Source organism: Neomonachus schauinslandi, chromosome 12, assembly GCF_002201575.2.
Source record: "Neomonachus schauinslandi chromosome 12, ASM220157v2, whole genome shotgun sequence".
Taxonomy (NCBI): Eukaryota; Metazoa; Chordata; class Mammalia; order Carnivora; family Phocidae; genus Neomonachus; species Neomonachus schauinslandi.
In genome coordinates, this window is record NC_058414.1 from 75307314 (window position 1) to 75324683 (window position 17370).

The window sequence follows — 17370 nt, forward strand, 5'->3', positions numbered from 1 at the left end:
ACTTAGTCCACAGAATGCTGGGGGCCCAGAGAATGTGCCCCCAAATGTAGTCACATTTGCCTTAAGTAATCTTTCATTAATAGTGTTTTTTTTTAAAGATTTTATTTATTTATTTGAGAGAGAGAGAGCACATGAGAGGGGGGAGGGTCAGAGGGAGAAGCAGACTCCCCGCTGAGCAGGGAGCCCGATACGGGACTCGATCCCGGGACTCCAGGATCATGACCTGAGCCGAAGGCAGTCGCTTAACCAACTGAGCCACCCAGGCGCCCTCATTAATAGTGTTTTGAAAATAGTCAAAGCCAAGATACCCTAAGCCCACACAATAGGTTGTCTGAGTTTTGGTTCCTACTTGCTAATAAATGTATGCATGAGAATATTGGGTCAAAGATGGTATTTGCCTAACACCTTTCAAATTTTTAGAGACTGTCTTGCTGTCACCTATCTCCAGTTATTGGAGATCTACCCAAAGGATAGTTGAAAACAGCAGAGGAGCAAAGGATGAAGAAGTTGTGGGAGAGGCTCACAGAGATGGTATTTTAAGAATAAAAAAGTGAGTAAGATTTTATCAGATTGACTGAGGTATATGAGGGGGAAAAAAGTCAGCATATAGAATTATTCTATTTAGAATGGTTTACAGAATGTACAGGAAACCAAACTATGGCTAAAATTTAAGATTTTAGGATAGAAGTACAGGCAGGGTCAGAATTATAAAGACATCTATGTAGTATGCTTGAGTATTTTTCAAACTTTTTTGACCACAACTTGTAGAAAATACAGATTTTATTATATGGCCTCTTACACACACATATACACATTACAAAATAATACTTATATTTCACTAATTTCTATGTACTCTAATATTTTATTTACTATTTGTTTCTGAAATATTCTATTTTCCTGAAATGCTGTTATTGAAGTCAATGAATTTATTTCTTGACATACTGATGGACCATAACCTGCAGATTGACAGACATTCCCTAGAGGACTTAATTAACTTCAGGGATGTCCAGCCAATCCAGTCAGAAGAGGTAACCCAGCTGCTGGTGGGCAGCACATGAGCTGAGTAATGAGGGTTCTGCATTTCTTTTTTGTCCAGCAGTGCCCTTGCACAACACTTGTATATGCTGAAGGGGATGCAATATTCAATAGCAAATAAGGAAATCCATGACAGGTTGAGAGAGAGGCTAGGGAAGAAAGGAAATATTAGTACCTTTGAGCACTTTTTTTCCCTCCTTTTTGAGCAAGAAGTACCACATGTGTGATTTTCATTTAGTCCCCAAATTCTGTTGTCGTTTGTGCAAAAAGCACTTTCTAATAGAATATTGTGCAAGGCACACATACAATTTTAAATTTTCTAGTAGAAACATTAAAAAAGAAACAGGTAAAATTATTTTAATAGTATGCTCATTCAAACCAATATAACCAGAATATTAGCAAAGCAATTAATAATTAAAATACAAAATATTAATGGTATTTTTTACTTTTTTTATTTCTACCAAGTGTTAGAAATGGGGGATATGTTTTAAACTTATAGATCATTTTAATTTGAGCTAGCCACATTTTGAGTACTCCATAATCATATGTGATTTGTCACTACCATATTTGACAGTGTGGCTCTACAAAATAAGGAACACTGGGAGGTTTTATGCTAGTGTTTGTGAGGTCCAACTTGACTTTTAGAAAGATCTCTCTCAGGGCGCCTGGGTGGCTCAGTTGGTTAAGCGACTGCCTTCGGCTCAGGTCATGATCCTGGAGTCCCGGGATCGAGTCCCGCATCGGGCTCCCTGCTCAGCGGGGAGTCTGCTTCTCCCTCTGACCCTCCTCCCTCTCATGCTCTCTGTCTCTCATTCTCTCTCTCTCAAATAAATAAATAAAATCAAAAAAAAAAAAAAAAGAAAGATCTCTCTCTCGACGATGGACTCTGAAAAACAAACTGAGGGTTCTAGAGGGGAGGGGGGTGGGAGGATGGGTTAGCCTGGTGATGGGTATTAAAGAGGGCACGTTCTGCATGGAGCACTGGGTGTTATGCACAAACAATGAATCATGGAACACTACATCTAAAACTAATGATGTAATGTATGGGGATTAACATAACAATAAAAAAATTTAAAAAAAAAGAAAGATCTCTCTCTCACTCACTCAATAGTACAGAGAAGGAAGTAGATTCTAACACTGGAGGCAGGAGGAATTGGACAGTAGCTATTTGGTTTGGGGGCAGAGCAGGTTTTAGAGATAAATGGTAGAATTTTCATGAGTTGAACACTGAGTCCCCATGAGGGCTTAGTGGTAATAAAGAAAAAGGAAAGAGAGAAAGGAAAAGGATTGGAATGATTCCCAGATTTGTGGACTTGGTGGTTGGATGAATGGTGATACCATTTATCAAGATAATGTATCCAGGATCAGCACCACTGTACACTTTCATTCCTTTTTTTTGGGGGGGGGGGGCAATTTATTGTATTTTGTTGTCATCAAGGTGACCTGAGATATTCCTTGATTTAGTAATTCTAATAGAACTTATCTTAGGAAACATACTGGTAATTTTTGAATCAGAAAGAACTTTGTAAGTTGTTTGATCCTGTGGCTTCTCCCCAAGCTCAACTCGAGGAGTTGGATTCAGGGCCAGTCTTATGAGTAGAACATGGTTGTCACTGGATTAGACCAGCTTTTTAACTGAACATATGAGAAAACTGACCTAGTGAGATTGGATGACTTTCTCAAATCCCCTGTTTAGACACAATCCAGAACTAAACTCCACCCATTTCAGTGTTTTTCCCTCCTCCGGGACTTTCCTCAAAACTCTGTTCTCTGCTGTTGGCTTCACCATGTACTGGGGCGTGAACTCATGACCCCGAGATAAAGACGTGAGCTGAGATAGAGTCAGACGCTTAACTGAGACACCTAGGTGCCCCGTTCACCATGGACTTTTAAGTAAGATTATTTTATCAAAATTCCCTTCGTTTCACTTTAAAATCTCTTTGTACTTTCACCTTTTCAGTCTTCAATTCTGTCTGCAAGATGTGCCCTACTCTTTGTGAGAATGGGTACCCTGCCCTTTCTCTGGCTCCCACCTGCCTTTTGTTCTTCCTAGATCAATGTGTTGTTCCATTTACTTGTTGAGATCAATATTTTGAGATGCCAGCATGTACTCTGTAAAAACTCTTCTTGGTTATTTATATTGCACCATATTTTTGTTTAAAGGCTGCATTTCTGTATTGAGTTAGTCAAGGTGGAAAAAGAAGCATGATCTTTAACTTTGGGTAAAATACATATGGACCTATTCTGAATAGTTCAGTTTTTCTACTTCAAAAATACATCTGTCCCAGTGAATTCATCAATAGTAAAGATCTAGTATGCAGAAACAACTTAAAACACTATAAAGTAGTACTAATATTTATATTTGTTACAGAGCATATTTGTTCATATGTACACAATCTGTGTGTGTGAAAGTGTGTGTGCATGTGTATTTGTGTGTGAATGTATTTCTTTGTGTTATTTAACTCTAATGTGATGGAGAAAATATAGATTAAAATATGAGTGAGAATATCACAAATAGTGATGTTTGAGAATGTCTAGATAATGCACATTTTTGCAGTAAGTGAATTTAGATTTTCGAACAAGGACTAATAGGTAAACTCAGTATATTCTTTCAGGAATACTGATGGTTAATAAACTTTCTGAGTTCTTGAAAATCTGAAAAGATTTTTATCTTGTTAGCCTACTCTATCATTTACTGTAGAATTGTAGGTTTGACTTAAATTTTCCAAAAACCTTTTGTAGCCATTGCTCTATTGTCATCAACTAATAAAAAAGTCTCCGATCAAACTTAATTTTTAAATAGCAGTGGAGGGAGCAATGTTGATCTAGAGGATAAGAGGAAAATGGAGAATAGAAAAGAAAATAGAATCTTTTTGGTCTCATATTCCTGTTTCAGGAAATTAACTCTATTGAAGACTAAACGAACAACAAAAATGAAACAAAATATAATCAAGGAGCTTCTAACACACACTTCCGTTATTTTTTATACCAATTTGCAAGGTCTCAGCAGACTGATCTCTTTGATAATGACAAGTAGGTTGAGTGAAGAGAACCCAAATAGTTCCATCATAACAAGTACGAGCTCGGAGCAGACATTTTGTCTTCATTTTATTTGTTAAGGAGATTGAATAACAATTATTTCTAATATTTCTTTCAACTGTGATTTTCTATTAGTCAGCATCTTGGTGTCTTTAAAAGTCTAGAATATCTGCATATACACACACAACTCATAAGGGAACTTGGAGGAGACAGATAATAGGTTGAATCTTTTATCATTTACTACCCATATGACTGGGAAAGTCACATGACTTCTCAAAAGGTTTGGCTTCTCCTCTATAAATAAAAGTCATGTTTTACAGAGGTCTTGTGAAATTTATTGATTATTCATAAAAAATTCTGAGGATCGTGTTAGTCATTAGGTACTATAAAAGGTGACTTTTATAAGTGACTATTTGGCCAGAGTTGGCATTTAGGCCTTTGTATCTCAAAACCTTAACTTCTTAAGCATCTATTATTGGAAATATTTCTATGAAAAATTTGTACTTTTGCCTTCCATGAACAGAGTAACATAATACATCAGGTTTCTATGCTGAGTCCAAAGGACGTTGGCTTCATTAGGGCTGTCTCAGGGAGTATAAGCAAAGGGAAAGGAAGAAGTTGCATGAGGATCCGCACTTCAATCCATAAACTTTATGTGTATATCTATTTATACATCAAGGTTTCTGTAGGATTTTTGAGGAAATTGAGTTTTGCTGCTTAATAACAAACCAAAAAATTAGTATGTATATTTTTACATGTTTATTTAGACATATAGTAAAATGAATATATTTAAAATATACATCTTGATAAATTATAAGTTTACACTATGAAAGCATCACCACAATGTAGATAATGAAAATTTTATCATACTCCCTCAACATCTCTTAAAGGTAAAAAAGTTGAAGTAATTAGTTGGTATATGAAATAGTTGTCCATATTAAGGATTATTTTCCTCAATATCTTGCTCTTTATGTAATGTAGGTTTCGTATCTCTGATAGCCTGAACAAAATAAATTTTCAGATGATCTACTTTTCTGTAAGGTTTGCTAACATTTAGAAAGTAAATATAATGTTAAACAAACTATTTCTATTGAAAGAAAAATTAAATTTTATTTTAATGTCTCCTTACCTGAGCAAGCTCATACCACATTAAACCCTTGTAAAGCTTCCTGGAATTGGCTTGGTAGTGCAAACCTGTTTACTGAGAGGAATTGGAATCAGACATCCTTTCCATTTAAGGAATTAGCAGTCTCACTAATGACTAGTCAGTTGTTGAGGTAAGTGCAAATTTAAACTAAGAATGATTGCTTAGGTTCATGGCTCAATTTCTGGCTTACATTCTCAGTTGGAGAAAGTACTGTGTATTAATTCTTCCACTCCACCAAGCAATACAGAAATGTTATATGCTTGTCTACTACATCAGCTCTGAAGAACAAAAATATCCTTGAGATTCCAGTATGCATGTTTATTGTACTTCCTACTATTGCTTCTGCCAAGTAGCAAGAGTGTATTTATCCATCATGTAAGTAATTACATCTTATTAGGCATTCAAATTGTATATTTATAAGCATTTACCCTTAAATTAAAACACTTGAATAAATTAAACCCCTGAGGGCACTAAAGTACCTGGCTCAATGTGTTACTTAATCTGACCAGAGATAACTTAAAACATTAGCATCTGATTACACCTTGTGAGACTTGAGAATACAATTTTAATAAATCAAAGCCTCAACTTAATTTATTGTGATTTTTAAAATAGCTTTTTTATTCCTTTTATTCATCAAATCTTACACACAGTAAGATAATCCATAATAATATGGATTATGTAACCATAATAACAAAACACAGTAACCATAATAACAAAATAGTGCTTTTTAAATATTCTTACTCCATAGATGTTCTTAGACAGATATACATCTCAAATAAACATATAAAGGAGGTGTGGACAGTTCTACTTTTTTATACATAGAGATCCTTTTTTCCTGTTTCAGAGAACCTCTGAGGGAAATGTGAACTCTACAAATATATGTAATGTATAGTGTGATGTGGTAAGAAAACCGATTTAGTATCCTTACCCCAAAAGACTGGATAACTGCCTGATCACATCTGCAGTATTTTGCTTTTTATATAGTTATAAAAGGTATAGTTAACTAATTTTGTGTTTTACATGGTTAAGTCCAGGGGAAAATCTTATGAATACATTCTCTGTAACTGCTAATTTATCTGATATTAAATAAATATATTTTATTATTAAAATTGTAAAATCAAAAATAAGTATTATGAATTATATTCATTAAGTAATATCCTGGACTATGTATGAGATTAACAAAAGAATATGATGATGAAGGAAAAGAAGAGGAAGGAAGAAAGAAAAAGGAAAGGAGGGTCGAAGATATATTAGCCCTGTATACTATTAGCTTATCTTTTAGTGAGATATGATTAAAATCCATTTTGTACCACTTTTTACCTGATTTAAAAAATAATAAATGTTTAATAATATATGAGGCAACAGGCCTCTGGTATTTTGTGGTTGGAACATAGATAAGAATAGCTTATTTGGAGGGTGATTGGACAGATAGTCAACCTTTTCAAGTTATACATATATTCCTTGTCTCATCAATTTCTCTTGTAAAAATCTATCCTAAAGATACATTTGCAGGGGCGCCTGGGTGGCTCAGTCGTTAAGTGTCTGCCTTCGGCTCAGGTCATGATCCCAGGGTCTTGGGATCGAGTCCCACATCGGGCTCCCTGCTCGGTGGGAAGCCTGCTTCTCTCTCTCCCACTCCCCCTGCTTGTGTTCCCTCTCTCACTGTGTCTCTCTCTGTCAAATAAATAAATAAAATCTTTTTTTTTTTTTAAAGATTTTATTTATTTATTTGAGACAGAGAGAATGAGAGAGACAGAGAGCACATGAGAGGGGGGAGGGTCAGAGGGAGAAGCAGGCTCCCTGCCAAGCAGGGAGCCCGATGCGGGACTCGATCCCGGGACTCCAGGATCATGACCTGAGCCGAAGGCAGTTGCTTAACCAACTGAGCCACCCAGGCGCCCATAAATAAAATCTTAAAAAAAAAAAAAAAAGATAAATTTGCAGAAGTCCACAAGATATATGAACAAGACTGCTTATTATAGCATTATTTATAACATTGAAAAAAAAAAGAACTGGGAACAAGTTCATTCATAAGGATCAAATTATGTTACTTCTGTAGAATGAAATACTAAATAACTTTAAAAAATAAGGTAAATTTATACATATTAATGTGAAAATGTCAACTTACACATGATTAAATGGAAAAAAAAATTTAAACTTGTATAGAATGATTATTTTATACCTACTTTAAAAATTTAGCATCACAGATTTGCTTGATATATATACTAAATTTGTAAAGATACACAAGAAAGATTTAATGCCATTACCTCAAGCATATAGGTATTTGAAGGGTTTTATATGTATGATATCCAGACCTTTATGTTTTACTTTTACAAAATTTAGCACCAGCTTCTTATTTCTAAATAAATATCTCTATGGCATATAATAAACATAATTGGTAAGGGGGCATTTTCTTATTAAAAACATTTTGCTTTTATGGTTATTAGTTATTCTCCTCTGCCTGAACTTGGAGATGAGTAAGAAGTCCTTTGATCCTGAATTTAGTTGGCAAATTGTGTCATGTGGTTAAAATAATGAAGATCCATTTTTGGAAATTAGAATAGAGAATGATACCAAGAGGTGAAGGGTTCTCATTCTCCTGCTATGAAATGAAGCTTCCATCAGATATTCTGAGAACTTCTTAATGAGACCAATGCAAAATTGGTAGAGTATGGATATTTGGGGGTCATAATGTACAGAATGAACAGTGATCCAAATAGAGCACACTTCCAAAATTTAATTCATTACTAAATGATGCCTGATGAAGCTGAATTCAGTAAGAATGAACATAAACAGAAAGACGTTAGGTAAGTGTAGAAGAAGACTTTGAAGAAGGGCTCATGACCAGGGGAATCCTCATAATTCCTCAGAGGACTGGGGATTCTCCAAAATTCCACCAAAGATTACAGTCTTAAATATTTAAAAATACATGAAATTAATTAACTTACGACATTGTTATATCATAGCTCAGAGTGCTGGTGAATTAGTATAACAAGTATACCCAGTAGTGTAAGATGTCAGTTTTCTAGACAGAAATATGCCTAGTTTTGAAAAGACAATTCACAGTGCTGTCATGAATTTTTTTTTTTTTGGCTAAAAATCATGCTCACAAGTCTTGCAATTTAGTTACCTCCCTGAACCTATCCACTGGGAAAAATTATAAATAGAATATATCTTTCTATATATAAACTATATAATAATACATTGATTTTCTAATTTTAAATTAGTTAATTTAAGCATGAGCTCAGTGCCTTTAGATGAATGGATGAAGTTGATATTCTGAATTGGACAAACCTGAAGACCAGTACTAAGCTTAGAATACTTTAATAAGATTGAAACACCAGATGAGACCTGGTCTGAGCAGCTGGTCAAACAGCCTCTCTATTACTGTAACTTATTAGCAGAAAAATCCTAGGCATGGTCCTAGTTGAATGCTATTTGAGATCTATTGAAACTGTATATAGTTTTTTTGAGAAAAAAAATCTTCCCTTCATAGAGCTCTATCATTAGATAAATTTAAATAAGTTTGTATTTGGTAAAAACAAGGCTAATTCTACTGTCCGTCTTGATAAACATAGTTATGAACAAAATGATTAAACTAATAAAAAACTAGAACTAGATAACTAGATAACATGTCCAATGAGTATTTTTTAATCTTAACTCAAAATCAGATTAAATTCTACTTTAAACATTTTATCCCCTCCAAAATGTCAAAAATGATTCATCTTTGTGGGACAAATTTGCCCCAGGTATCATGTCAGTGAACAAGGGGAAATTTTGAGATGTGATATGTGACTAGTAACACTGCCAAATCCCAGATCCCAGTCAATATTTGCAACTCCCACTTTTCTTATATTTTATACTCTGAGAAAAACTGCCCTAAATATGGCAGTTTTCAGATATCCTTTTGATTGGGTGGTGGAAGTCATTTTTTGTATGTAATGATTTGAAACTTTAAGGATTTTCTGCAACTGGAACACTCTAATATTCACTTTATGTGAATCTTGAATTCTTTCCAACTCATCTATCCTGATTAATCCAAGAAATGTAGTATTGCCTGGATGGGTAAGTCTTTACAATTCTAGGTTTTCAAGGGGCAGTCATCTAAAATAATAGTCCTGCCATTTCTTGCCCATCACAAATTGCAAACTCAGATTTCTTAGGCCAATATTGACCATAAAGACCAGGTGGCTTTCAGTCATGGCTGTTCCTCAAATAATTGTTATTCCCTCATCCTTGTAGAGGCATCATTCAGAAATGACATTAAACTCTAACTTTATCTTATTCTATGATAAATACTGGATATGAATTATGTGAATATTCAGTATTGAATTATATGAATCCATATTGTAATCGAGTTAGAGATTTTAATAGCAACTCATTTTTTTTAACTGCAAGGACCAGTATTGATGTTAATTAAATATAAGGGAAAATAATAGACTAAACAGCATATATAGAAATATGCTTTGATCTTAATCTTGTAGGTTTTTAAAATTATACTGTTTGAACCAGGTCATTAGATAATTTGATACAGAATAAAGTAAATACATGTATCAAAACTACTGAGACTAGAAATGTAAGCAATTTGTTCTTACTGCTGATGCTATAGTATTATTATCAAACACTGGAGATGGTCAAACCAGATAACCAACGGTACACTTAATTATATCTAGAAAGACTTACTTAACATAAATTATTCTGAAACCATCTGTATTAACTTTGGTATATGTCTTCAAAACCTAATCAATCCACTTCCAAACCCTTTATAAGCATGCAGGATAATTAAGTTGCGTAGAGTTACAAGTGGAACTTAGTTGTCATTTGAGGCCTTCTCAGGCACATATCAAAACAGTTCATGGCCATGCTCGGGCACAAGGCCTTCCTATACTTAGTATACGGGCAAGGGCAGGGGCAAGATGGAGTTCCCCAAGGCTGAGAGCTACACGAGTGACCTTGTGTCTGAGTACCAGCAGCACCAGGATGCCACAGCTGAGGAGGAGGGCACTTTTGAAAAGGAGGGGGCCTAGACCTATCTGGTACCCAGTAAAGCATGGAAGCCCTGTGAACTCTATTCACTCACAACCTATTCTCTGATAGCCGTGTCTCACTGTGTGAGTCACAGTTGCTTTTCTTCCTGCCTTGAGATTACATGCTGTACAGACACCACCATTAAAGCATTTTCAAAGTAAAAAAAAAAACCACACAACTTTTTCCACCTTCATGTAGTGGGGTTAGTGTGTATTCTTTTAGGTGACATCAGTGTTGTACCATAAGACACTGGTGTGAAGAAGTAATAATTTCTAAGATTAAGACACATTGGTAATCATGTCTATAATTGTGTGTGTAACTTTTTTTTTATCATAATGTCAAGTTTAATCTGCCAAATAAAAGAATTTTGGGACGATGTTTTGCCTGGGTGCTACACAGTAAATGGAAGTTGTTTGAAATGATTGATTGATAGGGTTAGCAATGGCTTCCAGCCCTGGCCAGATGGGTGGAGATAGGATGTGGAGCCAGATAGGAGAGGCCTCAGTTGGAGGGGACTGGTCAGGATGACCCATGACCCTCAGGGACCCAGGGGCATGGGTTCCAGGATGACATCGCCTCTGAGGGAACACCCAGGCAACACAGGCTGGTTGTCACAAACTCCTCAGCATCTTCCTCCTGACACAACTGTCCCTAAAGCACACTCTACCCGAGAAATTGAAGCTTTTCTTACCCTACCTTCCAGGCACCCCGTAACAAGGGTTCTAAATTCTAAAAACACTACCCTCCCTCCTTCACCTCAGTTTTGGACAACTCTGACAGGCTATCCCAGCTCCATCACTCTCATGGAGATGAGCTGAAACCTCTCTTATGAATGCATTGTGATTCTATGTCTCCCTCTACCCACTCCCATTTCCTTCTCCTCTTTGTAGGTAATATTGCTGAGAATACATTTAAACTTAATTCCTGAACATCTCTCTCAGAATCAATTTCCCAAGAAACCCAATATGAGAACTTCTCTACAAATCTATTTCCTAAAATACCAAAATCTTGATAACTCATTTTAGGAATCATACATAATTTCTGATAAAAATTCTAGCTTGTCTGGTCTAAAATTTCTGGACTCACTTCCATGAAAATAAGGTGTTATCTTGCCCTTTTTACACTTAAAATATAATCATTCGAAACACATTCTACAATTCAGTGGACTTGGTAGTTATATGTTTGCCTAAAATAAAATGAAGTTTATTTACTTATCACCAAAATAAGAGGAAAATTATGAGAAATACCACTATATTTATAACAGGTATGGCACATGGTAACTACAGTCAGGGAATTCCTGATCAATTTCCTTGTATCACTAGACATTGTTAATGTTGTTTAGTCACACTTAGCTTTGATGATCTTCCTCTTGGAACACATGAAATAAAGGAATTAGATGCTGGATGTCTGTTATTTGGAGAACAAATAAACCTCCGTCATCTCAATGAGGTAATCTAACTTCTTTCTGAATCCTTCATAATTTCTGCAATCACATGGCCCACCATTTAGGATATCTGGTAAACCTTGGTGGCTAGATGGTAACGGCATGGGATGGGATTGCTCTTCAGTACTAGCACTTGTGAAGGAGGCTGGACTTGAGAAGTGAATCCAGAGCTTTTATATAGAAAAAGCCAAAATCTTTATCAGAAACTATTCATGACTCATGTAATAAGTAAATGATATGAGTTACTAGGCTCTTGTGTTTTACAACCTAGAATTATAGATGTGTAGGTTGGGTTGAGTTTCCTAGGAGATAGACTGAGAGAGGGAAACATTGCGTGATGAACTTTGATTTCAGTCTCACAAGGAGGTGCAGAAGCATCTAATCAATCAGAGAGTTGGGGGTGGGGGAGGGGGATTACAGTTACATGCCATCCAAGGAATTAAAAAGGAAGTAGTGTTGGATATAATAAGGAATCCCAAGCATTTATCTTTGCAGAATCAAACCCAGACTGGAACTAGTGGCATCCCCCTAAAGTCTCAGGCATTGGAAAATATTCAAAATATACTTACAACTTGGAAGGGAGGACATCTGAGTTGTTTGCATGGGGTGAACAAGTAACAGACTCGTACTGTATGGGCTTTGATTCTGGGAAGATGATTTTTTAGGTTATTTAACATGGATAACATTGTTTCTCATTTACAAATTATGGACAGCAATAGTACCTACCTGTTAGGTTTTTATAAAGTTTTAAAGTGATCATTATGGACTATTTTTATAGCATAGTGTCTGGAATTTAGTAAACACTCAAAAAACTCTTACTCATAGTGCTGAAACAAGCCTAAGATCATGATTAGTGGCATTCTTTTGGGCACATTTTTTATTGGCCTTCTTAGTTTTAATACCCCAAATGTTCAACAATTTTATTCTGTGTGTAAAATATGTATCAGGCATAACATGAGGTGTATGTTTCAAACTATTCTATGCTTCCTTAGGGCTTATACTCCAGGGGTAGGAACATAGGCAATAGGTTTATTAGTGTAGTGAAATGTTACTTTTTTTATATAAGTGAATCTAAGTGATATAAGAAGACATGGATGGACATGCTTCAATTATTTTTTTTAAAGATTTTATTTATTTATTTGAGACAGAATGAGAGACAGAGAGCATGAGAGGGAGGAGGGTCAGAGGGAGAAGCAGACTCCCTGCCGAGCAGGGAGCCCGATGCGGGACTCGATCCCGGGACTCCAGGATCATGACCTGAGCCGAAGGCAGACGCTTAACCAACTGAGCCACCCAGGCGTCCCATATGCTTCAATTATTGAAGATGAGGAAGGGCTTCACAGGGGGATATGAGGTAGAAGTTGAGTCCTGAGGAATGAATAAAGTTATCCAGATTAACAAAAGGTCCATGAATATTGTGTTTCAAGTTTAGAAAGCAGCACTGGCAAATACCCAGAGATGAACAAGAATATGGCAAGAAAACAGAAGGTGAGTGAAGAGTTCAGTGATGAGAATAGATTATGGATAGAGAAACAAGGGCCAGGTATTTAAGGAACTTATAATGCATGTGGTTATTATTCATTTTTAAGGCAAAAGTAAGTTTCTGTATGGTTTTAAACACACTTACCACATGATCATGTTTTAAGCAGGATATCATATGATTAATTCACTCTCCTTGGAACATGAGTGGATGTGGTATAACTGAAAACAGGGAGACGAGTTAGAAGTGGTATATGCAAAGGTGGTAGAAGGCTAAATTAAGGAATTAGGCATGGAAAAAGGGAGAAGGAAATCTTTCAAGAAATGAATAGAAAGTGTATTGATAGGATTTAGTGGTTAATTGGAATTTGAGATGAGAATAGAGGAGCAGCTAAAAATCACAGGTTTCAAAAAATAAAGCAATTTCATTCATTAGAATAAATACCATCATTTGGAGAAGATGACCAGCAGATCAGTTTTGGTTATGATAAAATTATCAGTGAGATTTTTCAAAGACAGGATGGGCTGGCAGAGATGCAAACTTGTGACTATCCTTAATATCTCTTCAACGTGGTGTGGAATGCATTCTTCTTACATACACAAGATTATTTGGTCTTTGGTCTGTTTCCCTTACTATCTACTTCACCCATGTATTCTACATGCAACCTGTGTTGAACCAATGTGACTCATGATAAATGAAAACCTAATACTGTTGTTTTCTTCTATAGTCTTTTTAGGTTTCATTTAGTGAGGATAACCTTCCCTACCCCTGTATGAAAATCCTGGCCTTTTGCTTCCTCTGCTTAATCTCAAGTACTACAAAAGTACTAGCTGTCTCAAAGTTGCTAATGCATGCAAATGTCTAGTCCTCTGTATTTATCATAATCTTGAACTTGGCTCTGGTTAAAATTTCTTCCCTCCTTCAGTTTGAGTCACTTTAAGGATAGAGGATTCAAGTTTCAATGAAGGGTTTATCTGCTTTCTACTGTCCCCTGGCACAACTCTGATTTGCTGGTTTGATTGTAGTTCCATTTTCCTACAGGAACCAAGCCACAGGAAGGTGGAGAGGTAGGGAGGGGTAGGGCAATTCTAACTTGGCTCATGGCACTATAAATATTTCTTCCAAAATTCTCTATTGTTCTCCTCTCTTCTCAGCTCTAATGATCTTGGTAGAGGCCTTGCATGACTTTTCTCAGAATCTGCAGAACTCTCTTCTTTCTTTTGAACATCCCATCCCTCCCAGGCAATCCTGTCAGGCAGGACAAGATATGACCACACTCATCTCTCCATCATTGCCATATTTTGCCCATGGTAAATTTACCCCATGCCTTAAGAATCTCCAGGATCCCAGGCTAATACCAAAACAGCAGGACTCTTTCAGCTTCCCTGCCCTCAAGCATTTAATCAACCCAACCCTTCTTTTACCTTCCAGGGAGGGTATATCCCAGAGATGTTCTTTAGGCTTCTCAGGCATGAGTCAGGCACCAATTTGCTCTCTCCACAGTGGAGGAAAGATCTTTCATAACTCTCCAAGTGATTCTCTTGAAACTTCTGTCAGAACGTTAAATGTTAGAATACCATTCATTGCCTCAACCATATTTCCTCTACTGTGGGTATGTGATGCAGTACAACAGCCCTACAAATAGATTTCTGAAACAGTTTTTTTTCTTTTCTCCAGTTTTTCTATAAATGCTTGCCATCTCCAAAGAATTCCAAAAGCAAGGAACGGTTTATTTGAACCATTTGTAAATTCTGTATATATATTAGAGATGTGTCTTTCACACATTCACATGGGTGTTTTGTATGTAAGGTAGGAATTGTGACATTTAAACATTATTTTATATTGCTTTATTTTATATCCCCAAATCGCTTATGGAAAAACATCCGCACTAATTCATGAATTAGAATCTGGAACTACAAAGCCCATTAAAACATGATTAATTTCTGTTCTTGGGGTCTGAAAGATAGGTCTATGAAAAAGAGCTATACATGCTATAAAAGATAGGCAATGCATTATGGAAGTAGAGAGGGAGAAATAGTAAATTCTTAAATGAAGGTAGCTAGAAGAAATTTCAGAAGCTACAAAGCCCACTAGGAAGATAGAGCTACAAAACCTGTTAAAACATGACTAATTGCTGTCCTTGACATCAGGAAAATAGGTATTTGAGAAGGACCTACAGTGCTGTAAAAGGGACATGCACAGTGTGTTATGGAAGTAGAGATGAAGAAATAGCAAATCCTTAAAAGAAAGTAACATTTAAAGCTGACGATCATATCTGAGTTGAACCTTAAAGAATATATAGGATCTCATTGATGCATTTCATTTCCCCAATTATTGGAAACATGGTCCCTCCTTACTTTTCTTAATCACTCATTTCTGATTAGAACCTACTTACTGAAATAATTCCTGATAAGTCTTAAAACTCAGAGAGTTTTAAGATAAAACAACCTTTGTGACTACTTATTTTCAGCTACTCTTTTAAGGATATTTAATAATGAAAATGTAATGTTGGTAGGTGAAAAAGAAAGGAGGCCCCATTGTGACTAATTATTATGAAATAAGTCATTACATAATAATACCTTCCCAATAATATTCCCTTTGGTCTATTTAATTACCACTTACCATTACATGAAAATCTGTATATCACTGCTACAATGGTTGTCGTATTTCCTGATCTTTTAAAATGCTGACATTGAATATCTGTGACCTAAATAATGGCGAAACTAAAAGAGTCTCCTAAAGTTGCCAAGCCATATATATTTATTAGGGATATATATGAAAATAGAGAGGCATATATATTATATATATATGTATTATATTATATATTACATTATATTGTATAATATAGATTATATATAATGTATACATATATACACATATATACATATATATATAATGTAAATAATGCCTCTCTCTTGAGATAGAGAGGGGTTATTATATATATTAGAGATGTGCTTATTATTCCTAAGATATGTGCTTTTTTGTGTTTTTTATTGCTTTTCCTCCCATATATCTCTGCATAATATATGTGTGGTTAAGAAAGGGGGTGATGATATCTAATCCCTCTCTTTTTCTCTCTCCCATTGTGTGTGTGTGTGTGTGTGTCTTTCTCATAAGTGTAACATCATTTCTATATATTGTCTTTTCCTATCCCAATTCCAAAGTAATACTTACACTGAAGTGAGTACTGAGTAAATCTTTGAAGGCCATCAATTTGAAAGGCATCACACTATCAGCCTGCCTAAGTCAGCTGTATGTTTAGGTCCATCCCTTTAGGGCAAGACACTGTGCAGCCATATTACACACCCTACTGAAAATGAGAACTGATGTTAGTAATTAGTGAATTACTACCAAGAATGAAGGAGAGGTCACGACAATTTACTTACTGCAAAAGACAAAAGCAAACAAACGCTGCAAATTCATGAAACTCTTCTTGATAGGATAGATATTTTAAGATGAACAGTTGGTTGAAATACATCAAAAGAAACTGTGTATGTGTACAAATGTGTACACATTTATTCTGATATTTCAGTAACTACAGATAAGCTGCATTTTGCAGTTAACCACCTCTGCAGTGGAAAACTCGCTTATTTTGTTTTAACAGAAATAAATTAGGAAAAGTCCTTCTTTTATCTATACTCAGAGAACAGTTTTTCTTGCAGGGCAGAATGCAAACTATCACAGGAGATGACCCTATTACAAGAAAACAAAAATGGTCTGTACTAACCTAAACATAGGTGAAAAATAAAATTCACAGACAAGGGGAATCAAGAAATGTCAATGTCAGCTGGCAGCTCTCTCCGCAATGGTTAAAGATTGCCCAACTTATTTGAAATCTATGATTGATTTTCATGTACTTGGAAGAATTTTATTATACCCAACGGGAGAGTTAAAGGATTACTGCTCTTATCACAATCAAAACACCAGGAATGAAAATCCCACTGGGGAAACAAATATTTTAATAATCTATTATATATCCACAGCAGTAACAGCGCGGTAAAATGTCATGGATAACCGAGCTATTTCAACCTTTAATTTTCACACTACTTAGGCTAGCATTCTAAATCAGACAATCAAAGGATCCCTAGAGCCCTGGGCTATTAAAACCAAATTTATTTCCAGAAACTGCATTGCTATAGTTTTACTATTCAAAAAAAGACAAAAAACACACTTTTAGACAGTTTGACAGTATTGACA